This window comes from Geotrypetes seraphini, chromosome 4 (assembly GCF_902459505.1).
Source record: "Geotrypetes seraphini chromosome 4, aGeoSer1.1, whole genome shotgun sequence".
NCBI lineage: Eukaryota > Metazoa > Chordata > Amphibia > Gymnophiona > Dermophiidae > Geotrypetes > Geotrypetes seraphini.
This window is the reverse complement of record NC_047087.1, coordinates 161,048,750-161,071,717: the sequence shown is the minus strand read 5'-3', so window position 1 is coordinate 161,071,717 and position 22,968 is coordinate 161,048,750. Positions and strand designations below refer to the sequence as shown.

The window sequence follows — 22,968 nt, the reverse complement described above, 5'->3', positions numbered from 1 at the left end:
TCATTATTTGTTTTATTTGGTAAATTTGACAAGCTTAACATTATAATTTGAAAGATTAATTGATTTACTGCAGTCCAGTATTTGCAAAAACCTGCTAATGGACCTCACCCTGATCTGCAAAATGCCCTAATACAGAAGCTTCTGCACAGTTTTACCAGAGCACCTTGATTTTCATCACCTCACAAAAAGCTTTTTTATTTATTCCAATACTGAATGGAACATACAGCTCTGCCAATGCATTTTGGTCCTGACCTTAAACACCCCTGCTATTCCATTACTAAGCTACTGAACCTCATGCTTATCCTGTAGCACCAAGTGCTATTTCAGAATGGAAATACATAGCTCTGTCAATGCACATCAACTGATCAACACTAATCCACAGCATCCATATTTTTTTTCTCCCTAATATCTTCTCTAACACACTTTGAGGGGCATTTTTGATATGACGTCTAAATCTGAAGACAGATGTCACCTGGAAGGCATCCAAAATGCAACAGCCATAATTTTTTTAAAACACCTTCAAGTATAGGGCATTTCAAAAATCGCCAAGATAAATGTCTAAGAAATTGGTGTCTATAGAGAGCATCATTGTTTACTGATAAATGTCACCACATGTTGAAAATATCCCATGTAAAATATCCATTTATGACTGAGCATGGAGAACGTCAGCGATGACATCTACATGGTACTGCGGTAGCGACATTGTATTCCCTCAATGTGCTGAATGTGCATATAGACTATACACGGAGAAACATTTCTTTGTGGGAGTAAGGAGTTTTAGAGAGAGGAGGATAGATAGTGGAGATAGGAGAGATACAGATAGATAGCAACAAGAGAGAGAGGAGACAGTAGGAAGGTGAGAGGAGAGAGGTTGAGAGAGAATGGGAGAGAGTGAAAAGAGAGAATATGGGAGAGCATGTGAGAAGAAAGAAGGTTAACGTGGGAGAGGAGAGAGCAGAAAGAGAAAGGCGAGAGGTACAGACAGAAAGTGACAGAGGAGGAAGAGAGGTGGAAATAGAGGCAGGAGAGAGAGGGACAACAGCAAGAGCATGTCCATCAGCAGAGAGCCCATTTACTCCCCTTGGGAAACTGAGGCCCTGGTGCTCCTGTGCCTTTAATACAGAAAGCACATATTTATGTTCCACCACCACTTTTCCCCCTTCCATGTCTTCCTGAGGGCATGGAGAGCCATCCACAGCAACCTACATAGGTGAATGGAAAACTCTGACCCTCCAGGACCACAGCAAAGCTCATGTGCAATCACTACACACAAGCAGAGAGTGGCTCCAATACTGACAACTGCTCATGTCTTACCAAGCAGAAAAACACTACTGTGCAAAGCACAAGCCACACGGGTCACCCCCTCCTCCCCCGCCACATGCCTGCATAATCAGAGCAATCTTTGAGCCCACTCACTAAAGTACACTCATCCACCTGTTTGTTCCCAATGACCAGTCCTACCTACCCCCAACAGTGCAAATGCTCCACACTTTGGGCCCCAGGCACATTCCAGCTCCCAACCCACCTGGGCCGTGTTGGCCAGTCCCTCCCTAGCCCTCCCTGCAAGCAACATGTTATCATCTGTCTCAGGTCACATGAGGAGCACTGCACAGAATGTACCAAAAAACAAGCATGCATAGGAAGACAAGAAAGTTCATCACCTGACACCTGTCTCCCACTACTTGTGTCTTGTGGGTATTTGGGAGTAAAGAATGACACAGGGCAAATTTGTCCCCATCCCTGCAGGAATTCAATTTCCCCATCCCTATTCCTGCCCTATTCCTGTAAGTTCTGCCTTAACTGCAGCAGCCTCGAACACTTATGATTTTAAAGTGTTTGAGGCTTGTGCAGATGAGGACGGAGCTTGCAGGAATGGTGCAGGGACAGGAAAATGAGTTCCTGTGGGAATGGGGAAAAATTTGTCCCTGTGTCATTCTCTACTTTGGAGTCCACTGTGACCTAGAGTCATTGCAGTGTTGCTTTAGACGAGTGAGCCAGAAAGATTCAAACCTCATCCAGTACATCAGATTGCACATCAGGGCTGAACTTAAGTACCCCCACAGCACTCCTACAACCTCCCTGTTCCACATCATGTCCCCAGTGTGTAGCAATCCTCCTTTCAGTGTGCCTGCAACACCCAGAACCCCATACAATGAGATGACATGGTAAAGCTTAGGGGGGAGGGGGTACCAGTTACTCACCGGTAGGCACTAGTGCTGCCCAATTCAAATCGATTTAGAGCCACCCTGCCCCTTCTCTGAAGGCCTGCATGTTCCCCCCTTCTTTCTAGCATCCTCCAGCTTCCCCCCTGGCCTCCCAGTACCACATGTTGAGAAACACTGCTCTACATCAGGGTTTCTCAACCTTTTCAAGCCAAGTACCCCCTAAGTCTAACAAATACCAACTGAGTGACCCTGACCCACCCAAACTCTGCCCCTCACTCCACCCCCCATAATAATAATACTAATTGTAATGCAATTTCTTCCATCCATTTTTCATATACACACAGTCTTCTGCACCGGCTGCAACATGAATGACTACCTCCCCTCGGGGACTAGGGCATACGTGTGCACCCGATGCGAGGAGCTGGATAGCCTGAAACAGCAAGTCCGGCTACTAGAAGGAACAGTGATAGAACTCGAAGAACTCCTCGCCATGACAGAAGAAAACCGCAAACAGAAGAAGTTGCTAGGGGAGTCCAGTACCAGAGAAGTGATCGAGGATTTGGAGAGATTCATCGAGGACGCCCACCAGCAACATGTGCAGGTCCCAGGGCTTGAGATCAGTACCAAGGAAGAGAGCCCAGGCGATATGGAAGGAGGCACCACCACACTGGACGAAGAGGCTGTAGCGGAGGTCGAGGCAGACCTCACACTTAGAAGAAATGAGAGCACATCTGGAGATGCACTCCAAAAGATGGAAGACAGGTTCTACACCATGGACACAGACCTACGACCCCCCTAAGAATCCCCGAACAAAGAAGATAGGGATCATCGTTGGAGATTCCATTATACGCAATGTGGACAGCCACATCGCAGGGGGAAGAGAAGATAGACTGGTCACCTGTCTGCCTGGTGCAAGAGTGAAGGACGTAGCCAGCAGAATCACCAGGATCATTAAAAGTGCAGGAGGAGAGGACACTGCCGTGCTTATCCACGTGGGGACCAACGATGTGAGTGGACGGAAGTACAACAGGGAAGAGGTGAAGGACCAGCTCCGCTCACTTGGAAGAAAACTCAAGGTCAGGGAGGTGAAAGTGGCTTTCTCCGAGATCCTCCCGGTACCGAGAGCGGATGGAAAGAGACAGGATGAGCTGTGAGCAATTAATGCCTGGATGAGACGATGGTGTAATGAGGAAGGTTTCGACTTCGTGCGAAACTTATTAGCATTCTGGGGAAGAAGCAGATACTATAGAAAGGACGGCCTACATCTCACCACGCAAGGAGCAAGAGTATTGGCTGAAAACATTAAGAAGTTCATTGAGAAGGCTTTAAACTAAGAATCAGGGGAGAACTGACAGTCGACAACCAGTCAATGGCCCGGGCATCAGGTGACTCCAAAGAAGGAACTACAAGCAACTGCTCAAATAAAGGGGAAATCAAAACTGGCAGAAAAAGAGCGCAAATAGATCCAAAAAGGGAGCAAATGAAAATAGGGATGCGAAGCTTAAAAAGTCCAAGAAAGTAGCACGAAAGGAGCTCAAGTGTATGTACACGAATGCCAGAAGCTTGAGAAACAAAATGGGAGAACTGGAAGCACTAGCAAGACGAGAAGAATTAGATATCATTGGAATTACAGAAACATGGTGGAACGAGGAAAATGAATGGGACACAGTACTGCAGGGCTACAAACTATATAAAAGAGATAGAATAGGTCAAAAAGGGGGAGGTATTGCCCTCTATGTCCATGAAGGAGTAGAGTCTATCAGAGAAGGAAAGACAGAAGAAAAAGAAAAACTGGAATCCCTCTGGATTAAGATTCCCAGACAATACGAAGCAGACACAAAAATTGGACTCTTTTACCGACCCCCAGGACAGACGGAGGAAACAGATGCTGAAATGATTGAGAAAATCAACCATAGATGTAAAATGGGTAACGTAACGATCATGGGAGACTTTAACTTTCCAGGAATAAACTGGAACCTTGGAACCTCAAACTGCGGCAAGGAAACAAAATTCCTGGAAACAATAGGGGACTGTTTCCTGGAACAAATGGTAGAAGAACTGACAAGAGGAACCGCAACTTTGGACTTGGTCCTGAATGGCATAACTGGAAGGATATCAGAAGTAGAAGTCACGGTCCTGCTGGGGACGAGCGATCACAGCATGATCAACTTTAAAATAGGCATCGGGAAGGGGAAACGAACCAAGACTCAAACCACAACCTTTAACTTCAGAAAAGGGAAATATGACAACACGAGAGCCATGGTAAAAAAACGGCTCAAGAAAAGGACGGATAAACTCAAAATGGTCGAACAAGCATGGTCCCTACTAAAAAATACCATCATTGAAGCACAGAATCTCTACATCCCGCAGATATCCAAAGGAAGGAAAAATAAGAACAAAGGAGAACCAGCTTGGCTAACTAAGGAGGTGAAAGATGCGATAAGGGAAAAGAGGAACTCGTTTAAAAAATGGAAACAGGAACAAACAACAGAGGTCTGGAACAGTCACAAGGTTGACCAGAAGAAATGTCACAAGGCGGTAAGAGAGGCCAAAAAGGTCTATGAGGAAAAGATTGCGCAAGAAGCCAATAACTTCAAGCCCTTTTTTAGATATATAAAAGGAAAAAAACCAGCACAAGAGGCAGTGGGCCCTCTCGACGACCTAGGAAAGAAAGAGTACATCAAGGAAGACAAACAGATTGCAGATAGACTAAATTCATTCTTTGCATCTGTCTTTACCAAAGAGAACACTGCAACAATACCTGAACCAGGGAGAGTATTCAAGGGAGAAATTGAGGAAAGCCTCACCACAGTGAATGTGGATTTGGACATGATATACTATCAGATCGATAAACTAAAAAGCGATAAATCCCCTGGACCGGATGGAATTCACCCGAGAGTGCTAAAGGAGCTTAAGGTAGAAATCGGAGAACTGTTACAATCCCTAGCTAACTTGTCAATTAGAACCGGACAAATACCAGATGACTGGAGGATAGCAAATGTCATCCCAATATTCAAAAAGGGATCAAGGGGAGAACCAGGAAACTACAGACCTGTGAGTCTTATGTCGGTTCCTGGGAAGATGGTTGAAGCACTAATCAAGGATAGCATAGTGCAGCACCTGGATAATCATGACCTGATGAGAGCTAGTCAACACGGTTTCAGGAAGGGGAAGTCATGTTTGACAAATTTGCTTCAATTTTTTGAGAAGGTGAACCAACATATTGATAGTGGAGAATCGGTGGATATCGTATACTTGGACTTCCAGAAAGCATTCGACAAGGTACCACACGCAAGGCTCATGAGGAAACTACAAAGACATGGAATAAAAGGGGATATACTAAGATGGATAGGCAAATGGCTGGAGAACAGATTGCAGAGGGTGAGCATAAATGGGAAGTTCTCGGACTGGGAGAAGGTGACGAGCGGCGTGCCCCAGGGATCGGTTCTTGGGCCCATCTTGTTCAATATCTACATAAATGACCTAGAAGAGGAAACAACAAGTAACATAATCAAGTTTGCAGATGACACAAAACTATGTCGGGCAGTTGGGTTGCAAACAGACAGAGATGCACTTCAAAGAGATTTGAACCAACTGGAGAAATGGGCGGAAAAGTGGCAGATGAAATTTAATATAGAAAAATGCAAAGTGATGCACCTGGGCAGGCAAAACAAAGAACAAGAATATAAAATGTTAGGTGTAACATTGGGCAAGAGCGAACAAGAAAGGGACCTGGGGGTACTGATAGACAGGACCCTGAAGCCGTCGGCTCAATGCGCAGCGGCGGCAAAGAAAGCAAACAGGATGTTGGGTATGATAAAGAAGGGCATCACGAGTAGATCGGCGGATGTCATAATGCCGCTTTATAGAGCAATGGTCAGACCACACTTGGAATACTGTGTCCAACACTGGTCTCCCTACCTAAAGAAGGATATAACCCTACTAGAGAGGGTGCAGAGACGAGCCACAAAACTAATAGAAGGTATGAAGAATTTGAGTTACGAAGAACGCCTCGAAAAACTGGGATTGTTTACCCTCCAGAAGAGAAGGCTGCGAGGGGATATGATAGAGACTTTTAAAATACTAAAAGGTTTCGACAAAATGGAGCAAGAATCTTCGTTATTCACATTGTCAACAGTGACTCGAACAAGAGGTCATGGACTAAAACTTAGGGGAGGCAGACTCAGGACTAATATCCGGAAGTTCTGCTTCACACAGCGAGTGGTGGACGCCTGGAATGTTCTCCCGGAGGAGGTTGTGACAGAGACCACCATTCTGGAATTCAATGGCAAGTTGGATGCACATCTTCATGCAAATCACACACGGGTGAACAAGGTATCCATTAGAGAACACTTAGCTTGGCCTCCGCGTGTGCGGGTCGCCGGACTAGATGGACCTAGGGTCTGATCCGGTGAAGGCATTTCTTATGTTAATAGAATCTTATTAATGCATAATGGTAACCACAAAATTAAAAAAAAACACAAAGCACACTGTACATAGAGAAAATGTTAATTATCATTTTTATTTTGGGGGGTTTTCAAAGAAGTCAAGGCAGATGACTTTAAAATATGCAATGTCACTTCAGCAACAACTATAGAAAAATAGACAAATATATTGCAAAATATAGACAGCAGATATAAATTCTCAAAACTGACACATTTTGATCACTAAATTAAAAATAAAATCATTTTTCCTACCTTTGTTGTCTGGTGATTTCATAAGTCGCTTGCTTGCTTACTTGCTTACTTCTTTCCTCTCCTCCAGACCTCATTCCATTCCCCAACCAACATCTCTTGCTGTCCCTCCATGAGTCCAATTTTTCTTCCTCTCTAATTCCCCAGATCAATTTTCAATTTCTCCTTCTATCATCCCTCTCCAACACCATGCCACATCTCTTCCTCCATCACTATGCCCAACATTCCTTCCCCATGCATCCCCTTCAATCTGTCCCTCTGTTCCCTCTCCACCACCATATCCATCATTTCTCCCTCTCATCCTTCTATTCCCCATGCATCTCTACCTCACTCCTCTCTATGCCCAACTTTCCTCTTCCTTTTTCCCCATGTGCACCATCTCTTTCCCTCTCATTCACACACTCAGGCCCAACAATTGTCCCTTTCTATTCCCTCCCTTCCTCCTTCCTTTGTACCAAGTTAGTGCCCCCTCCCCCTCACTTATGGCATGATCCTTGACACACAACACTCACATACACAAATTTCTAACCTTGGTTTATATTCGAGTCAACCTTTTTTCCTCCTTTTTGGGAAAAAAGGTTACCTTGGTTTATATTCTTTTCGGTTTATAGCTGAGAATATATGGTATATTTAAAGCAGGTAAAAATATATGCAGTGAAAGCAACTACAGGGCTTTCAAAATGAAAACATGACACATACCTTCTACCCTTGATCTCTCTTTCCTTTCGCTGCCTATTTTGTAGATAGCACAGTTACTTATCGTAACAGGTGTTATCCAGGGACAGCAGGCAGCTATTCTCACATATGGGTGACGTCATCGACGGAGCCCAGATGCGGACGCCTCACAAGCAGACTTGCTTGAAGAAACTCAAATTTTCGAGTCGCCCGCACATGCGCGAGTGCCTTCCCGCCCAGCGCAGGACGCGTCTCCTCTGTTCAGATAGCTAGCAGAGAAGCCAACCAGGGGAGGTGAGTGGGTTGTGAGAATAGCTGCCTGCTGTCCCTGGATAACACCTGTTACAGTAAGTAACTGTGCTTTATCTCAGGACAAGCAGGCAGGTATTCTCACATATGGGTGACCTCCAAGCTAACCAGAATGGGATGGTGTTGGCAATTTAGGAGAATAAATTTTGTAATACTGTTTGGCTAAACTGTCTATCCCGTCTGGAGAAAGTATCCATACAATAGTGAGGGGGGTCACGTGATGCGCTTCACCTAGAAGGACGTGCCTGAATGCCTCTCCTGATCCCATTGCTGAATAACCTGCTTATTTTCCTATTCGACTCCCTCTTACCGGCCTTTATCAGCTACGTGATCGCTTGGGGTTCCTCCGGGGCTCCACACCAGTGCCAGTACTTAAGCAGCTCCTGAGGAATGCCAGCTCGTGCTTCGAAGCCTGCTAAGCTTCTGAAAGGCCCCGCAACCACACCAGCTAAGATGGCGGCTCCGTCTCCCCCCGCGCGGGCGAGGCCAGACTCCCCAGTGTTCCCGCTCCAAGCCGAGGCTCTTGAGGAGCTTAAGAATCACATAACGGCCTTTCTAGACGACAAGCTTACTCGTCTTCAAACTACTGTGGATGACATTAAAGATACTTTAGAACGGTAAGCCTCCAGACTTCAGGGGTGGAACAGCAGGTGTCGGCGCACGACGATAGCACAATAGCACTGGAGGCTGGGGCCTGGGCGCTAGAAGAGCGGTGCCGTAAACTGGAAGACAGGGCGGAAGATCTTGAGAACCGTAGCCATAGAAACAACATCCGGCTAATCGGTGTCCCGGAATCGGTGACTGATAAAGCGCTGCTGTTCCTGGTCTCGATGTGGTTGCCCCGCGAGTTGGATATGGAGACCGGTGGGGGGCCCTTGCTGGTGGAGTGGGTGCACCATATAGGGGGCCCCGACCGGTGATCGCTCGCATTCTCAACTTTGCTGATAAACATCGGCTTCTGACCCAATTTCGAGCGAAGGGGCAGGTTGTCTATGAAGGGCATCGCCTTCTAATGTTCCAGGACTATTCTAACTGGGTATTGGAGCAGCAGCGAGCAATGTTGCCGTACTGTACACAACTTCATCAGAAGCAGATTTGTTTTGCTTTACAGTATCCTGCTAAGCTCCGAGTACACCACGACAACTGGACGCTCTACTTCACCACACTGGAGGGCATCCGCGCCTTTTTGGAGGGTCTACCTCGATGAGCGCCTCTATGCTGGGGATGTTATGGATCTCTACTATGGCAAGTGACCTGTTGAATGGAGCAGCGAATGGACCGGACCCTCCGTCCTTGAGAACTGGTCTAAGCCCAGGGACCCAGAGTGCCGCATGTGTTAGTTTTTTTTCTTCTCTTTTTCTTTTTCTTTTCTTATCCTTTTTTCTTTCTCTATTCTTTTTTGGTGCTCTCTCCTTTTTTCTTTTTTCATTCCTATTTTTATGACCTAGAGACTCCTGACCTGCAGGGTATGCGGATATTATTATTTTGGGCTCTCTTTCCTGGCCTTGTTCCCCCCACCTCCCCCTTTCTTCCCTGCTGAGCTGCAGGCCTCGAGAAGCGCCTTCTAGGTCCTTGGGACCCTCTGGTGACCGGGCATGAGGTGCTGCTTGTGGACATTGACTGGCTGGGAACAAGATAGCATTTTTGGATTCTGTATTCTTGGTGTTCATGTGCATTTTCTCTTGTTTTTTCGTTTCTTTTTCTCCAATACTACCCTGTCACTTGGCCTGCACTGTGGGCAATTTCTGGGTTATTATAATTATGCTGGCGGGTTGTATTGTTTGGGGGGTGGCAGGATATAGGCCATGAGGGGCATCAACTCCGGTTCTGCTTCTGTGTTCTCGAGTTGCCTGCCACTTTTCGCGGTTTCATGCTTCTGATACAGGGGAGGGGGGATTAGTGTGTATACTTTGCTTTGGGAGGGCACATGGAGTACTGGAGGGTCTGGGAACCGGAGGGAGACAGTGCCATATTGGTTATCTGAGATGGGCTGTAGAGTGGTTCACGTTCAGGGCTCTATGGAGGGACCTAGGGGTTAGAGGGCCTGGGGAGGGAGTTGGGCGTCTGAAGGGATATTCACAGACCGGGATGGGGTCACCTAGGGCTCATGGGGTGTTTATTTTCTTGGTTTTTCTTGCTGCTATTCTATGCACGGGAATGGGGGAGGTGTTGGGCGGGTGAGTGCATTGAGTCCTTCTGGATTTGGGATTCTGGAGGTTGACGGATTTGGAGTCCTTCTGGATTTGGGATTCTCGAGACGGGGGAGCTTCCGGAGCGCTACAGTTTTCTCTTTCCATTTTTCTGGGGAGTGGACCTAGCTGGGGGGTCTGCTTCTTGTTCTATTTGATATCCGTTACCCTCTGGGTGCAGTGGTGGCTCTTTTTGCTCCATAGTTATGGTTAATTTGACTGTTGCTACTCTTAACGTGGATGGGATACACTCCCCAATAAAGCGCAAGAAAATTCTTACTTGGCTTCGACAGCAATATGTTGATGTAGCATTCTTGCAAAAAACTCATTTGTCTGCTACCGAACATGAGAAATTACACAGGGATTGGGTGGGAGATGTGAGCTACTCTGCTTATAATAGTAGGCAGAGGGGGGTGGCGATTCTAGTGCATAAACACTTACCTCTTCACGTTCATAAGACCATTCAGGATAAGGAGGGTCGGTACATTCTAGTGCTGGGGGAATTGTGGGGCTTTCAGCTTCTGTTCTGTAATCTGTACGCCCCAAATGTCTACGACCACAAATTTTACTCTGGACTATTGGGTGTCACTGCACAATACCCTACCTATCACGTGCTCGTTGGAGGGGACTTCAATATTACTGCTGACCCCACTTTGGATTGTTCTCCTGCCAAGCCTTGTCCGAGGGATTCACTTCAGTGGGGATGAACTTCTGCGAACACCTCGCGGTGGTCGATGCATAGAGAACACTCCATCCCTTTGAGCGGGAGTACACGTTCTACTCTAACCCTCACAATATGTATTCTCGTCTGGATTACTTTTTGGTGACCCATACTCTCTTCTCACGGGTGGACTGGGCCTCCATTGTTGATATCCCATTTTCGGATCATTCGGCGGTCATTCTCACATTGGGGATCACGAATCAGAGGGGGGATAGGACATGGAGGTTTCCCACGGCTCTATATTCCGATAAGGATTTTCATGCGTTTCTCTGGGCCCGATGGCTGGAGTATGACTTGCATAAAAACACCTCGGATGTCGACCCAGCGGTATTTTGGGATGCCTCTAAGGTGGTGTTACGGGGCCATATCATCCAATACATTGCCGCTAAAAGGAAAAAACAGGGGGAGCAGCTCCTTGCTCTTTCGGCACAATTGGTGGCTCTGCATCGAAGGCATAGGATGAGTTTGGACGGGTCGGAAGGCCAACAAATCAAAGCTCTCCATCTTCAGATCAATGAGATCTTGGACTACCGAGACCGCCAGGATATTTACTATCAGAAATTTCGTCTTTACCAATGGGGAGGCAAGGCGGGCAAGCTTCTGGCGAACTTGGTTCGGCCTTACCGGAAAAACCAAATTATCCGCATGGTTAAGAATCCTCGGGGAGAATGCTTCACTCGGGAGGCACACATTAGGGAGCAATTTGTGGAATTTTATAGTTCCCTCTATGCTAGGAGGGATTTTACTGATGAGGATCGGGATAAATTTTTTCGGGACTTGCACCCTCCAAGGCTATCCGAAGATCAGTTGGAGCGTCTGAATGCCTCCGTCTCCCAGGAGGAAGTTCGTCTGGGAATAAAGAAGCTGAAACTTGCCAAATCTCCTGGTCCCCGATGGGTTTGGCCCGGAATACTACAAACTCTTAACTGATTTACTAGCCCAACCCTTGGAGAACTATTTCAATCATCTAGCTGCTTCGGCTTCGGGCCTCAAATGTAATCTTGCTCATATTACTTTGCTCCCAAAACCTGGCAAGGACCCTGCACAAGTTGGCTCTTACCGTCCGATCTCCTTGCTGAATCAGGATGTTAAGCTGCTGGTGGCTATCTTGGCGGCTAGGCTGAACTTGCACCTTTCCAGGCTCATAGGGGATGACCAGGTGGGGTTCATCCCCCAACGTTATGCCTCTATGAATCTACTCAAAATGCTAATGGCAATGCATGAGCACAGGGGCATGTTGCTTCCAATTTACACATAGAAATTAAACTATCTGGAAGTCGTGATGACACAAAACGCAAAAGGAGGTTCCATGGTGAAGATGCCAAATTGTTACAACAACATGAAACAGATGACTCCCCTGAAGATGCATAGTTTAGAAAGTCTGTTTTCTATGTAATGCTGGATAATGTTATTGGTGGACTCGCAGTTCATTTCAATGCTGCAGTTAACATTTCTGAGAAGTTCAGTACCTAACAATTCCTGTAGATGAGCTGAAAGAAAAATCAAAATCACTGGCAAATCAATATCCTGCTGATATCAGTGAAGATCTTGTAATGGAGATGAGTCATCTGCCAGCTGTTCATCGATCAAATTTTGGAGAGAACCAGCTGAGCCCATTGGAGCTGCTGAAGGATTCTTTCTAAATATATGCGTCGGTCTGCATATTCTGTTGACAATTCCTGCCACTATCACCTCTGCAGAGCACTCATTCAGCAAGCTAAAGCTGGTAAAAAATTTTCTAAGATCCACTATGTCACAAGCACGACTATTAGATTTGGCCCACACACCTTCTTTGTACGGGGATCGGATTTTCTCTCGGCGGCCCTGGTTGTCGGCACAAACCGTTCTATTAGAAAACACCCGCAAATGAGTCTACTATCATTTCTTACCTAGATTATGGAATAAAATCCCACCTATTAACAGATCACTAGTAGGAAAACTTAATTTTAGGAAAGCAGTAAAAATCCATCTTTTAATCTAGTTCAGTCCACAAAGATCACCCCCTAACCTTAAACCAATTCTGACTAAGCTGTCCTTATATGCCAACCTGTAAACATTTGCTACAATTGGTGAGAAATTGCTAAACCTGTGTTGTTACTGTAAATAGTCCCAATACCTATGTTAGATTTAGGAGTAATTGTTAAAAGTGTCTTGCTACTTTAAATAGCCCAATCACTTATGTTAGATTTGTCCTTTTGTGTATGGGAATTGTCTTACCACTGTAAGAAGTCTGAACTCACTCTATCATCACTATTAGAAGTCTTTATCAAACTATCTATCTTTTCGTTTATCACTACTGAAGTCTCTACTCAAAAATTCTTATCACTAACATATTATGTATGCTAACTTGTAACTCGTTCTGGGCTCTTTTGGGAGGATGGGCTAAAAAAGTGAATGAATAAATAAAAATAAATAAATGATGTTTAATAAGACTTTCAGTACTGTGGAATTTTCTGAACTCTGATTAGTATGTAGACAGGGCATTTTGGTTGTTGACTATTAATTTTTACCTTTGTTAGCATTTCATTTATACTCTGGATTATTTTTTCAATAACAGCATCTGTTTTTATGGCATAGCAATTACCTGCATTTATGTTCAATTTTTACACATATGTTTTTTGTAGTCTCTATGTCATTTATAGACATGTAGCTTTCATATTAATCATGTACATTCAGTCCAGTGCTTCTATCATGCACTGATTTATTCAAAACACCAGTTTCAAAACAAAGCATAAACTTCTTGTCATAAATGAAAGGCCAGAACATACGCAGGTAAGGGCACTGGTCTTTGACCTAAAGGCCGCCAATTGAGCGGACTGCTGGTCTGACCCAGCAGCGGCAATTCTTATGTACACAGATTGTAATGAAAATGCAGGATTACTTTTCCTCTTGATTCCACTTTCAACTCAGCAACTTGACTACAACTCCCATGAGTCTCAGGTCCATCAAATATGGAGGCTTCTACCAAACTGTATTCACTGGTACTGTTCAGATAGCTCATTATAAGTTTTGCTAATTATGCTTGGATCAGGCTTACAACATTTTTCCTCTGCACTAAAGCTTTCCTAATCCTGATAAAGAACTGGCTACTGAGCCCTTTACTGGGATTGCCTAAACTCAGAGAGAGGGCAAACCTGCCTGGCTGTATCCCTCATGTTAAACAAAACCCCTTGGTGAGCTTCAATTAAGATTAGGGCCTTATCTTTAGGCTTTAGTACTGCTGCAGTCAAGCTTGTCAATTAGAGAGGGACAGAGTTAAGGATTCCCTTCTCACCCAGTAAATCCTCTTATGGAAACGGCTCTGAAACATGTCAGCTTTGCTGCTCAGTGTTTCTCATTGTAACACACATTCAGATAACACCACACTCATTCCTATGTTCTAGTCCCCTGATTCCCACTGCATTTCTTCATTCCCTAACAAGCTTATTGTATCACATATTCCCCTTCACTCATGCACTCTGGATGAATATCACTTTCCCCAGATAAAGAAACTAGGTCTGTGGATGGTGTCGTCGAGAGCGTTTTGGCTTCCTGGACCATGGGATGATATTCCAAGTGCTGCTGAGCAGGGATGGTGTGCATCTACCAAAGAAGGGAAGAAGTGTCTTTGCCAGCAGGCTGGCTAATCTACTGAAGAGGGCTTTAAACTAGAAGTGATTAGGCAGGGTGATCAAAGCTCCCGGGTGAGTATAAGCCCGCAGGTAAGTAAATCACCATACACCTCTACACAGATGGGAAAAGGGGGCAATGTCCAGAAAGCAGTATATACTAATGCTCGAAGTATTGGAAACAAGATTCTGGATCTAGAAGCTGTGATGGAAGAAGAGGGGTTGGATATAGTTGCGATCATGGAGACATGGTTCACGGAGAACCATGACTGGGATATAGTTATACCGGGCTATAATCTGTTCAGGAAAGACAGGGTAGGAAGAAAAGGAAGGGGGAGTAGTGTTATATGTTAAAGATCATATTAAAGCCACACAATTGCAGGATCTGCAGGGCAAGGAAGAGGCACTGTGGATCAATTTGGAAAGAGGAAATGGTGAATATATTACATTGCTATGATATACAGGTCTCCTTCACAGATGGAAGAAGTAGACAGAGATTTAATAGAATATAAATTCAGAATATATCTAAAAAAGGGAATTCTTGCTAATAGGTGATTTTAACAAGCTGGATGTTGATTGGGGTATCCCTCAACGAAGGTATTACCACCGACATGACCTGGAATCGCTTTGAGAACCCAGACTGGAACCTATTCCTAGAGCTATATACTAAATATGCCAAATCAAACTGCCTTCTAGACAACTGCCCACCCTCCATCATGAAAATAGCCCCTCCCCCCTTCAAAGTGGAGCTCTTCAACTGGATTACCCTCTGCCTGTCCACTGGCTACTTCCCGCTGGAACTTGGCCACATCCTCATATCTCCAACCATCAAAAACCCCAAAGAACCACTCTCCACAACCACCAACTACAGACCCATTGCCAACATACCCTTCTTCCTCAAGATTATGGAAGGCCTTGTAAACCAGGACCTCATGTCTTACCTCAAAAAATTTAACATCCTTCATGACTCCCAGTCTGGATTCCACACTAACTACAGCACGGAAACAGTCCTAGCATCTCTAACCGACTACCTCCTCCAACTATTCTCAGTAGGGAAACAGTGCCCTAATACTCCAGTTTGACCTCAGTAGTGCCTTTGACCTGGTAGACCATGACATTCTGCTCAGCTACCTTGATTCCATAGGCATTTCGGGACAGGTACTAACCTGGCTCACAGGCTTCTTAAAAAACCGCACCTACCAAGTACACAACGAGGGAACCTGCTCCCACACCTGGTCCAACCCCTGTGGAGTTCCACAAGGCTCCCCCCTATCACCTTCCCTATTCAATATCTACATGACTTCATTGGGACACATGTTATCTGACCGAAAGCTGAAATCCTACATCTACGCAGATGACATCACAATTGTCATCCCCATCTACTCATTCTCACAAGAAACAGAGCAACACATCTCATCAGTACTTACCATGGTCGAACACTAGACCACTCAGTCCAAACTGAAACTAAATCCAGAAAAGACTAAACTCTTCCTAGTAAGTCCCAACCACAAATTAACGAACACCACCTTATAACTCAACGGCCTAACTTACCCTATTAACCCCACCATCAAAATCCTTGGAGTCATCCTAGACCACTGCCTGACCTTCGAAGACCACACCAACGCCCAGGTCAAAAAATGCTTTTATACCCTCTGGAAACTCCGTACTATCAAACATTACTTCGACTTCCCCTCCTTCAGACTGCTGGTCCAATCCCTAATCCTAAGCACACTGGATTACTGTAATATAATTTATATGGGCTCCTATAAGAAAACCCATCAAACGACTGAGACTTATCCAAAACACCACGGTCCGCCTAATCTATGGCCTCAAAAAGTCAGACCATATCACCCCTTACTATAGAAAACTGCACTGGTTGCCAATAGAAGCGAGAGTCATCTTCAAATTCGCCTGCCTCTGCTTCAAAACCTTAATTGGCTTGTCCCCGATATATCTGTCTCACCACTTCATGTTCCCTGGAACCACTCGCACGCGTAATCCCAACCTGTTTACCTACCCTTCCCCAAAGGGATGCACCTACAAAAGATTCCTCAATAGAACTCTCTCATACCAAGCTGGCAGATGGACAAACAGCCTGACCACCCTCATCTCATCTGCCCCATCTTACTCATCCTTCAGGAAATCTCTCAAATCTTTCCTCTATGACAAATTTCTTGAACCCCCCTCATCACCAAATAATCAAATACTTCCATCCTGCAATTGATGCTGGTTATCTTCTTGACATTCACCACCCTGCATTGGTTTTGTACACTGCTTTGTTCTTTATAAACCTCTCGCACTGCCTCTCCACTATATATATATCTCTGCTGTATATGTACAGTCTCCTGCATGGTAAATTCTACATTGTTCTTCGCTGTATAAACACCTTTACTGAATATGTACAGTCCTCATTGTATCTTCACTGTAAATGTACAGTCTATTACACTGTAAACCGCTCTGAACTGTTTGTGGTACTGCGGTATATAAAATAAAGTTATTATTATTATTGTTGGGTCTTCTAGAAGTAGGGAGATTCTGGATTCTCTTCAAGAAGAACTGTTCCAGCAGTTGGTAATGGAACCCACGTGGGATGGGGACATACTACTTTCCTACCAATTGCTTATAATCAGTATCATTGGCCCTCATTTATTCTTCCCGACTGAATTGTTAAAACTGGTACAATTATTAATGTTAATAGCTATATGTATAATACTGTCCAATTGAAAAGACTTCTCCTGTATTACTTATACTGAATGGTGAAACACAGTTTGTCTGTATGCATGTTATGAGCGAATAGCTGCTGAAAGGAGGAACTCAAATGGTTTAAGGAAATGTGGGCTCCTCTGCTTACCAGCCTATTTCCCTCTTGACTACATTGGGTTCTCAGTGATTATAATAAACAAACATGTATTGAATTGTAAATGACCAACTAATATAGAATATCGTGCATGTGGTATTTGTTCATGTTACTCACTGATTTGTAGGTGTGACTTATATAACTGTTAAGTATACATCGTATAAGTATACATCGTACTGCTTCATAATATTCACTTCTATCCAGGTTCATGGTTACTGTCTCTCATTTATATTGTTTACTGGCCGTTGAATTTATGCTTCTGTACTTTTTAGACAGATGGCCACTGTATTTGTGTTATTTATGTATGTTCTGAAATGCAATAAAGATTATTGAACTAAAAAAAGATGGTTTGTAAATTCAAAAGCAAAGGTTGTAAACTTTTAAAAAAACTAACTTTGTTCGGATGGAGGTTTATGTCAAGGAATTGTGTGGGTGGGAACATCTAGAAGGAGTGGAAATGTGGTGGGCAAAACTGAAAAGAGCGATTGTAAGGATGACAAACCTTTTTGTGAGGCATGTAAGTAAAAGTAAGAGGAAAAGAAGGCCGCTTTGGTTCTCAAAAGTAGTAGCTGAGAAGGTAAGGAATACGAGGTTAGCTTTCATAAACTACAAAAGATTGCAGAAAGAGGAAGGCAGGCAAAAATATCTGGAAAAGTTAAGAGGCTGGTCATGTAATCAGGAAAGCAATGATGCAAATGGAAGGAAAAATAGCTGATATGGTAAAACAGGGAGACATTTCTTAGATATATTAATGATAGGAAGAAATGCAAAAGTGGCATTGTGAGACTCAAAGGTGAAGGGGAGGAATACGTAGAAGTTGATAAAGAAAAGGCTGAATTGCTTAACAGATATTTCTGTTATGTGTTCATGGCTGAAGCGCTGGGAGTGGAACCGCAGAAGATAAACGTGAATAGGAATGGAGGAGTAATAGACCCTGATCGATTTTCAGAGGGTTGTGTTCATGAGAAGCTAACTAAAATAAAGGTAGACAAAGTGATGGGGCTGGATGGTATACATCCTAGGGTGCTGAAGGAACTTAGGGAAGTTCTGGTAACTGACCTTTTCAATGAGTCTCTAGAGTCAGGAGTGATACCGGAGGACTGGAGAAGAGTGGATGTGGTCCCTCTCCACAAAAGTGGAAGTAAGGAAGAAGTAGGGAATTACAGGCCAGTAAGTCTGACTTCTGTGGTAAGCAAATTAATGGAAACACTTTTAAAACAGAGAATGGTCAAGTTTCTGGAATCCTGTGGTTTACAGGACCAGAGGCAACATGGATTCACTAGAGGTAGGTCTTGTCAGACAAATCTGATCAATTTCTTTGACTGGGTGACCTGAGAATTGGATAGAAGATGTGCACTAGATGTGGTGTATTTAGATTTTAGCAAAGTCTTTGACAGTGTTCCACATAGACGTCTAAAAAATAAACTGAGTGCCCTCGGGATGGGTCCCAAAGTGACAGGCTGGGTCAAGAACTGGTTGAGTGGAAGGCGACAGAGGATAGTGATCAATGAAGATCGTTCTGAGGAAAGGGACGTTACCAGTGATGTGACTCAAGGTTCTGTTCTTGGGCCTGTTCCTTTTAACATTTTTATAAATGATATTGCTGAATAATAATAATTTATTTCTTATATACCGCTATACCGTGAAGTTCAAAGCGGTTTACAATAAAGATACATTTGACAGTACATGGGATAGAAACGGTTTACAATAAAGATACGTTTAGTCAGTACATGGGATGCAAGTGGTTAACATTAAAGATTCATTTTATCAGTACATGGGATACAAGTGGGTTACAGTAAAGATACATTTTGTCAGTGTATGGGATACAGGTTGGTTACAATAAAGATACATTTAGTCAGTACATGGGTTACAATAAAGATACGTTTTGTCAGTACATGAGATTCAAGGTGGAAAGTATTGAAGTGTTGTCTGGTAAGATTTGCCTCTTTGGGATGATACCAAAATCTACAATAGAGTAGATACACCGGTTGGTGTGAATAACATGAAGAAAGACCTGGTGAAGCTTGAAGAATGGTCTGAAACTTGGCAGCTAAAATTTAATGCTAAGAAATGCAAGATAATGTATTTGGGTTGCAAAAACAGAGGGAATGGTACAGTTTAGGGGGTGAAGAACTTATGTGCACGACGGAAGAGCGGGACGGTGTGATTATATGTGATGATCTTAAGGTGACCAAACAGGTTGAAAAGGTGACGACAAAAGCTAGAAGGATTATAGGTTGCATAGGGAGAGGTATGACCAATAGGAAAAAGGAGGTATTGATGCCTTTGTATAAGACTCTGGTGAGACCTCATTTAGAATATTGTGTACAATTCTGGAGGCCGCACCTCCAAAAATATATAAAAAGGATGAGTCGGTCGAGAGGAAGGCTACTAAAATGGTACGTGGTCTTCGTGATAAGGCATATGGGGACAGACTTAAAGATCTCAATCTGTATACTTTGGAGGAAATAAGGGAGAAGGGATTTATGATAGAGACATGGAGAAGTTGCCTTAGCACCCTGAGGTAATGAGTTCAATCCCAGCCTGCAACTTGTGACTCTGGGCAAGTCACAACACTCCATTACCCCAGTTGTATTGTGAGCCTGTTGGGACAGATAGGAGAATACTTAAGAGTGCCTGATCACTAATCCTGCTGAATTCTGAAAAAAAAAAGAGCCAGCCAGACAGTTGCCAATCCTAATCTCCTAAATTTGAGTGGGAGTTCTCTACCTACAGTGCTGCCAGTAGGAGGTGCTGTTTCACTAGCACATTTTTAACCGAGAGGGACAGGCAATGCAGTTGGAGGACTCACGCTTGGCTTAGAGGGAATATTTATTTTTAAAATTTTTATACCGCCAAAAGGCTCAGCGGTTTCCATCTGTATATTTTGGAGGAAATGCAGGAGAGGGGATATATGATAGAGACGTTTAAATACCTACGTAATATAAATGTGCATGAGTCGAGTCTTTCATTTGAAAGGAAACTCTGCAATGAGAGGGTATAGGATGAAGTTAAGAGATGATAGGCTCCGGAGTAATCTGAGGAAATACTTTTTTACGGAAAGGGTGGTAGATGCGTGGAACAGTCTCCCGGGAGAGGTAGTGGAAACAGAGACTGTGTCTGAATTCATGAGGGCCTGGGATAGGCATGTGGGATCTCTCAGAGAGAGAAAGAGATAATGGTTACTGTGGATGGGCAGACTAAATGGGTCATATGACCTTTATCTGTCATCATGTTTCTATGCTGTATCTTGCCCACTGATGCTTGGGTTAAATCCTGACCAAACCTTTCTATAGAGCTGAGCTTAGAAAGTTTCCTTGCCAGAAGTCTTGGGTTAGCTTGACCTCCTAAGGACAATAGTCTTCTGCCTTGTGACTTCAGTGCTATATCAAGCATGATGCTTTGGTTGGGAATGGAGCTATTCCTCTCTAGCTTCTGTTCTCCTGCCTGTTTATTTACATCTTCAGGAACAGTTAGAGTGCTCATTGGCTGTTCTTTAATTAGCCTGCCAGCTTTGAGTAAAGCTTTTCTTAGGTGTGTTCTTAGGTGTGATTGTTTCCACCCCATCCCCTCTCTGGGTTTTCCCTTTACCAGGAGTAGTGGGCTTTGAAATAAACTGCTGACTCAGGCTTATTTAAACTTTGATTGTATCGCTTATAATACTTCTAAATAATGTACAATTTAAAAGTAGGGACACAGTATAACAAATTAAGAACATATACCAAGCACAGGGTGCCCGCATGGGCCTATGGGAGGAATCTTTGTATATCAAATGTCGGGGGGCCCCCGGGACCCTTTTGCACTTCTTCTTAGAATGTCCTGAACTGTCCATTTGGAATTCCTCTTTTGTACAGCTTCGATTGGTTTTGTAGCGCGACATTGAGTGGGACTATAGAACATTGCTTCTCGGGGATCAGGCTCTGTTGGAGGAGCAGGGCTTCACGGTGCCTCAGCGGCGATTTATTTATTTGACTTTACTGACGGTCAAAAGAGCTATCTTACATTATTGGACTCAGGAGGACTCTGTTTCTTTACCATACTGGACTACCCAGATGATCGAACTAGCCCGCTTTGAACTTTGCTACCATGATCACTCAGCTAATCCTGAGGTACTGGCCTACATGGCCTTATGGAAGGTGTTCCTGGGGTTGTCTCTGGTCTCCCAGAGTGTGTGTGTGTGTGGGGGGGGGGGGGGGGTGGTAGGGAGGGGCGGGTGTGAATGTGATGAGTAACTGGAGTGTGCATGTTTGTTTGTATAGGTTGGGTTGTATGGTGAGCTTGTTCTCCTTCCTGTTGCTGTTAGGTGGGGGGGGGGGGGGGGCGGCATGCTATGTTATAACACCGAAAAAATGAGGAGCCGATGTGAGAAAGAGGCTGTTTCTGTTTTTCATTTTAGAACAGCCTTGTGGTTTCATGATGTATTTTATTATCTCGTTGATACCTGATGTTTTCTTCTTCTGGCTGCCGTTGTTTGACTGTATTCACACTGTATTTGCTTGTTAATCTTGTTGACTCCCTAATAAAAATGATTAAAAAAAAAAAAAAAGAACATATACCAAACCAAATAAGGACTAACATGATACAATAGGGGCAGGGGTTGAATTACAATAGTTATAGGAAAGAAAACAAACCAGGGAAGCACAGAAAGGGCTAACAGGGAAAATGTCTGATGCCTCCTGAGGTTCATGTTTCTTTAAAAAGAAACATCATACATTTAATATTTAAGTTTGAAAAGCATGTCTTGTGATATGCAAGGTATGCCTGCTAGGGCTGTTCCTAATAGAAATCCCACGGTTAGAGCAGATGGTGCTCAAGCTGCTCTATGTAATCCACAAGATAACCTTTTGCCTACTATTACTCCTGTGTCCAGCAGAGGGAGTGCAAGTGCCAGAAGGCAGATTTCCCTTCCCCCATCTAGGAAGGGAAAGGAAGTCAGGATATCCGGCACACCTGAGCGTTTGGGGCGTGGTCCCCCAGCTCCTAAACCTCAGATCTGCATGGCTGGAAGGGGAGAAGCAAGCAGGCAGTGAAAGCAAGCAGTCACCAAGCTCAGGGCTGAGAGCTCTGCAAAACTATGCTGTTCCTGAGCAGATGGAGCTGGTAGAGGCTGGGGCAGAGGCACCTGAGAATCCTTGCGAAGAGTTCCAAGATATGGAACTGGATTTTGAACCGGAGTCTTTCACTGAGGTACTTGCCAGCACACAGCCCATGGAAGTCTGCTAGCCAAAGGCAAGTGCCTAATACTATAACTATGGATTACAAATGTACAAGTTTTTGTTTTAAGGCCTATTTTTGAGCAAGTCTGCCTGTGTTTGTTTGAAGGTGGTGGGGGGTTTTGCCCACATTAAATGTGGAGGGATAGAGGGCCATATCTTGGCAATATTCCAGCACGTGGAGCACACCACCTTCCCCAGCACAACACCTTCCCCAGCGGCTGGAAGAATCAGTGCTGTTGCACTGGTTGAAACAGAAGTATTTTTGGTAAAGACTGTGGACTTAGGCTGAGACTATATTTTGAATGTACAGAGAACCTTTCTTGTTTGGAAGTCTTGCTACAAAGAAAAAGAATCATTTTTGCTGAGATTTAAGGTTTCTAGTCTTGGAGTTTTGAAACCTCTTTTCTTTTTGAGAAATATTACACTGCACTAGAACTGTTAAGTTTATTTAATCCTGATATTCAAGGACTTACCTATTGGTGGCTATTACCTGACAAGTTTAGTTTCTTTGATTACTTTATGTTGAAAACTGGT

The 22,968-nt window shown here is 44.1% G+C and overlaps 1 protein-coding gene across 1 annotated transcript in view; it reads right to left on the bottom strand.

The window, feature by feature from the left end:
* The window catches only part of TSNAXIP1 (translin associated factor X interacting protein 1), a 1,372,321-nt gene that overhangs the window by 148,227 nt on the left and 1,201,126 nt on the right, over positions 1 to 22,968 (bottom strand). The gene's annotated exons all lie outside the window — the stretch shown is intronic.